This window comes from Chrysochloris asiatica, unplaced genomic scaffold, assembly GCF_000296735.1.
Source record: "Chrysochloris asiatica unplaced genomic scaffold, ChrAsi1.0 scaffold00030, whole genome shotgun sequence".
Lineage (NCBI taxonomy): Eukaryota > Metazoa > Chordata > Mammalia > Afrosoricida > Chrysochloridae > Chrysochloris > Chrysochloris asiatica.
In genome coordinates, this window is record NW_006408548.1 from 15832272 (window position 1) to 15838701 (window position 6430).

Below are 6430 nucleotides of genomic sequence, written 5' to 3' on the forward strand. Positions count from 1 at the left end.
TAGTGAGGTTGGCCCAGGATCGGACATTGTTTCGTTCTGCTGTGCATGGGGTCGCTATGAGTCGGTTCCGACTCGATGGCACCTGACAACAACAACAATATGGAGAAAAATGAATATTTTTATAAGCAAGAGAAGATTTTTTAATAGAATAAAGCCATCAAAAGGAGCTCTAGTAGTTAGTGTAGTGGTTACGAATTGGGCTGCTAACCTCAAGGTCGGCAGTTTGAAACTACCAGCCGCTCTGTGGGAGAAAGATGAGGCTTTCTGCTCCCGTAAAGATTTACAGCCTCAGAAACCCTGTTCAGGGTCACTATGAGTCAGAACCGACTCCACAGTACACAACAAAATCATCAAGAATACTGGAGCTACATTTTTGACACTAAAAGTTTAATAATTATCCATATTGGAGAAGAAGTCAAACAGAGATAACTCTTATTCTCCATCCTTCATGAGCATAGAGTAAGAGTGTATAAATTATTCACAGGGAATATTTAGGGGTTACACCCACTTTATAGATGAGAAACTGAGACTCACAATAAATCACACAAGTTAACAATAACATGGGAACTATAATTAGTTTATTTCATTAATGGAAACATCTGTTGAGTATATTCAAGTGCTGTTGTTGTTGTTAGGTGCCATCAAGTCGGTACCGACTCATAGAGACCTTATGCACAACAGAACAAAACACTGCCTGATCCTGGGCCAACTTCACTATTGTTGCCACACTTGAGTCCATCGATGCTGCCACTTGGCCAATCCATCTTGTTGGGGGTCTTCTTATTTTTCTCTGATCCCTCCACCTTACCAAACCTGATAGCCTTCTCTAGGGATATGAAAATAAATAGATTTCCCACTGCTTCTTCCCTACAACACGCCCCCCTCCCCCCAGGCTTTCTCCAGTAAATTTAACTTTCCTCATTGCTTAAGCCAAGTAAGATATGATGAGCAGTACAGTGCAGAAGAGAGCTTGTTTCCAAGCAGGCCAATTACAGGGCATTCTGTAGTTGACCATCATGAAACAAGAAGTCTATTGGGGCAGAGATCACATGCTCCCTTATCCTCACACCAGAGCATGCATGTCCTGGAAGTTCTCAGAATGAGAGAGATTTCCTGTTACACAGGAAGGAAGAGTAACTCTGGAACTCCACAAAGTGCATGACTCAGATTTGGGCATTTTGGTTGTTAACTACATGGTAGTTGACCCGTTAACCCAACACCCACATCTACTGAGTGAATTCCAACTCATAGCAACACTATAGGACAGAGGGTTTCTGAGACTGTAAATCTTTACAGAAGCTGACCATCTCGTCTTTCTCCCTGGAAACAGTTGGTCAGTTCAAACAACTGACTTTTCAGTTAGAAGTCCCATGCTTAGCCCACTGTGCTACCAAGGCTCCTTAATAGCTGACCACTGATACTTAAACTGTGAGCCAGATAGTTCTTGAAGTATCAAAAGTAGATGCATCTTATTTTCTACAACTTGGTGACATTCCATTATTATCATTATCTTTTTAAAGACTTAAGGTATTTTAAAGTAGTCCTGGTTTGGTTCTGTGGGTTAATGTGCTGGACTGAAAAGTTGGTTTGGACCACAAGATCTGTGGTTCAAGCTCACCAATGGCTCCTTGGAAACCCTTACAGGGTTGCTATAGGTCTGATGGAACGGACTCTACAGCACTTAACAACAACAACAAAGTATTTTAAAAGTTAAAACAAAAACAGCATGAAAACTTTATAGTCTGGTTTGGAGAGTTCTGGCACAAGATTGTGACAATATATGAACAGCATGTCTGTGCTAGATGTTTTCGTTTTAAAGAGAAGAAAGTGTGGCTTTATCTTTTTCTATCTCCTCCTCTATTTGCAATGTTCACAGCCTTTCAAGAACAGAACCCCATAATTAAATAAATTGAGGTTTTGAGGTTTTAAGAATTCAGATCATGAATGGATTTTATTACTTTTTTCCAAAGCATAATATATGGCTAGGTTTCTCGCCAATATCCAAACAGCTAATAGATTCGTTGAACTGTGTTCTCTTGCCCAAAAAGGAAATTCTAATTAACTCAAGCACTTCCATTCAACCTCTAAGCAATTTAAAGACTGGGGGTTTGTGCTACAGTTGGTCTTAGTTTTTCTAACGTCCTTTGTTAGTCTCATAAAAACTCCTATGGATATGAATCTTAATAGATTTCAGTTCTGTTCCATTTTCACATTCCTGCTTGTCCTGAGGGAGTTGTAGAGCTTGGTTATTGTTGGTCTGGCATGCAGCTGGAGGAAGAATGTGTGGTTTATAGGAGAAGGGGGCCTCTCTGATTGTTGCTGCTGCCAGAAATATGCATCTTGCAGAATTTGTGTTATAAAAAGGAACCAAGCACCTTGATGTTTACAAATGAGCCCACTAAGGTTGGATTTACTTGCGTATATTTTATTCTGGCTAGGGAGAGGTAGAGGGATTACAATCTGGAGTATCTCTTCCCCTCTTCCCGTTCTTTTCAAGTGAACAGACTTCCACCATTAGAGAGGGTTACTTCTGTTGGTTAAAGCATTGTGTTTTGAGGAGTCTTCATGATATATCCTTCAGATAGTTTGTCACTTTGAACAGAAGGTAGTTGCACATCAGATGAGCAAATTTTGAGAGGGAAATCAAGTGTCAGAACAAATGTTACATATCTAGTAAGTGTGTTGTTGTTAAGTGCTGTGGAGTCGGAGCCGACTTATAGTGACTCTGCATAGGGTTTCCAAGGAGCGGCTGGTAGGTGTGAATTGCTGACCTTGCAGTTAATAATCCAGTGCTCATCCTACAGTTTATTCTTTCCCCAAGCCTGTCAACCTGTTCATGACTTTGCTTCCTTTCCTACTTGGCCTAGACCTTGAGCTGAATTGATTTAACTTCTACCTCACTCACTCTATCAATCCCCACCCTCAACCAGTTCTCTGCTGTTAGTGAAAATTGCTGCCCTCTAGCTTCTTTCAAAGGAGCTCTGGTAGCGTAGTGGTTACGAATCGGGCTGCGAACCTTAAGGTCAGCGGTTCGAAACTACCAGCTGCTCCGCGGGAGAAAGATGAGGCTTTCTACTCCCGTAAAGATTTACACCCTCGGAAACCCTGTACAGGGTCGCTATGGGTCGGACCCGACTCAACGGCACTTAACAACAACAACAACAGCTTCTTTCAACTTATTCTCTTCCTAGATAAGTGTGGCTACCTTCAAGTCTTCAACTAGAAGACCTTTGTTCAACACGTTTCAAACTTTTATCTGTAGTTAGGCCTCTGTGTCCTATTTAGTGGAACTGTTCACTTAGAAAGGTTTCTGGGTGGCACAAACGGTTTGTGCTTACCTATTAGCCAAAAGATTGGCAGTTTAAATCTACCAGTGTCATAGAAGAAAGTCCTGGTGATCTGCTTGTATAAAGATGATGATCAAGAAAACCCTATGTAGTCATTCTACTAGGTAACACAGAGGGTGGTCATGAGTAAGAGTCAACTCAACACCAGTGGGCTTGATTTCTACTCACTTAGATATCCAAGACAGAATTTATCTTCATCCCCCTCAAATTTACATCTCCTTCTAGTCAAGGATCTAGGATCCTTTGAGGCAGAGACTGAGGGTGGGGCAGAGATGGGGTAGGGGAAGGGGTTGGGAACAAAGAAATCAGAAGCCGAGACTTTGGAATCCTTTGCCTCTTCCTCACATACAAACCTAATTAGAACCTAGTACACCAAAAGTCTTAGGCTGCCATTGTCTCAAGCTTTCATTAGTAACTTTATGATCTAAGTCAATGTTTGCAGAAGTTCAGGACGGAACATGTTCATTCATTTATTAAGCGTCATTAATGATGCCAGATATGGGCCTGGGATAAGGAGGGTTATTTAGATAAATAATACCTGAGTGTTTTCTTTATATACACTGGGATATTTTAAACATTTCTGGAAAAACCAGTCTCCCTGGAATATGCACACTCCCTCCAAGTTTCTGCACACTGCCCCCATCCTTCCGGCTGTGTGAGTAATTTGTGTTCAAAAGATTATCAGAAGTATGCTGGTGGTGGTGTGCCATGGAGTTGGTTCTGACTCATAACAACCCTGCATAGAGTTTCCAAGGATGCCAATATTTATGGGATCAGAAAGCCTTCTCCTTCTTCTGCAGAACAACTGGGAGTTTCGAACTGCTGACCTTGCGGCTAGCAGTCTATCTTTTGAAATATGGACACAAAGAAAAGGATCATTGATTTTCCTTTGGGGTTGATATAAAATAAATAGCATATTGAATAGGGGAGAATGTACACCTTAGGGAGGGAGAAGCTAGAGCATGAGGACTGATTAAATGTTGCCAGCAGGGCTAAACTGTTTGAGAAGGTTCCAAGTTGTGGGGCAATTTCCTGTGTGGGATTTGACGGGTTACTACTACTGCTCAGTTTTGTACACCTCTCAGACCCTTTCAAGGGCTCCCAAGCACTTGCTCTCACCTCAACAATTAGCATGTCTTGCTGTTCTCTTTTAAAACAAACAAAAACAAAAACAAATTGATGGTTTGGTTTTTACTTCTTCAACAAAGATTGTCAAAATACAATGGTGTACCTAGCAAGTTTTGAAGTCTTGGTGTGGTGCTGTAGGTATAAGCACTGGGATGTTAACTACAAACTGGTAGTTCAAACCCACCAGCTGCTCCTCAGAAACCCTATACAAGCTTTCTATGAGTTGGAACCAACTTCACAGCATTGGCCAATAAAAACATTAAGCTTTGGCTCTTTTGTTGTTACATTAAAGAGGCTCTTTTAGAATTACATTAAAGTGGAAACAGCACTGAGTCAGGAGAGTTTATGTTCCTACTATTTGTGTGATCTGAACCTGGGTCTGTTCATTTTCCTTGCATTGGTTCCCTCTTCTATTAACGGATAATTTTCTACTTTACTTCAAAGTCCCCTAACAGAACACTCAGGAAATTCACGACTTTGCAGTAAATACATTTTCACAATACACAAAGACCTCTGTTACATTGATTCTAACATAATCCTTATATTTTCTTTAAAAAAGAAAAAAAGGCATAAATTTGAAGGTTTTTTTTTTTTTTACTTGTTGATTAAAAAAAGATGCATTTTACTGTGTTTTTGGTGAAAGTTTACACAGCGAATTAGGTTCCCATTTAACAATTTCTGTACCTGTTGTGCATTGAGATTGTTACACTTTCCACATTGTGTTAACATTTTCATTTCCATTCTGGTTGTTTTGTTTCCATTAATCTAACTTCTCTACCCTCCCCTCCCAACCCCATCTTCTCATCTTTGCTTTAGGGTAAATGCTGATCCTTTGGTCTCATATAGCTGTTTTTTGTTTTGTTTTGTTTTGTTTTTTAAAAAGGAGCACAGTCCTCATGGATGATGCTTATTTTATGAGCAAATGTGCTATTTAGCTAGATGGTGACCTCTGGGAGTGGCTTCAGTTGTAAATTTAAAGGATATTTCAGGATGATAATCTTGGGGGGAGGGGTCCCTCTAGTCTCTGCCTCACCAGTGAGTCTCTCTCTCTCTCTTTTTTTTAAATTTGAGTTTTGTTCTCCATTTTCCCATCCTATCCATGACCATTTATTGTTGTCTCTGGTCAGAACTGTGGGTAGTGATAGCTGGGCACTATGTAGTTCTGGTCTCTTACTTGTTGGATTTGAAAAATATATTTAGAAAATTATGGAACCAGCATTATAAACTGCAAGGTATTAGCAAACAGGATGGTGGTTTATTTAACATGGCAGTATTTTGTATTGGGGCCTATGAACCTTAAGAAGGAGGAGAGAATTGTAAAGGTGAGGATGATGCAAGGGCCTTAACACCTCGTGGAGTAGGCTGTGGGGGTGGAATTGGAATAGATAGAAGTCAAGTCAGAACTTGTTACTCTCCTGCTCAAAATTCAGTTGCTCCCTTTTTACTTGGTGTAAAAGTACACTGGAGTTGGTTTGTTCCACACTAGAGCCATTACCACCTGGCACCTAGCACCTCCCCATTCTCACCCTCTCACTCTGCCATGCTGGACTCCTCACTCGTCCTTGGATACACCAATACTTCTGTACTTTCTATTCCTTGCTCCTGGAATTCTCTACCCTATATTTCCCCCAGGATTCATTGCCACATGTCCTCCAGGCTTCAACTTAAATATCAGGTAATCAGAGGCCTCTCTGGATCACTCTAAATAACAGAACTCTCTTGGCTCCAACGTCTTCTCTCTTCCTTACCTAACTTTATTTTTCTAATACCTTTACCATCACTTTTTGATGTGTTTGTTTATTATCTACACAACCTCCTCCTGTGGAAGCCTGGGAGTCCTGGTGTGGCGCTGTGGGTTAATGCGCCAGACTGCAAAGCCATTTGAACTGCAAGGTTGGCAGTTCAAGCTCACCAGCTGCTCCTTGGAAAACCTATATAGGGTCACTATGGGTTGG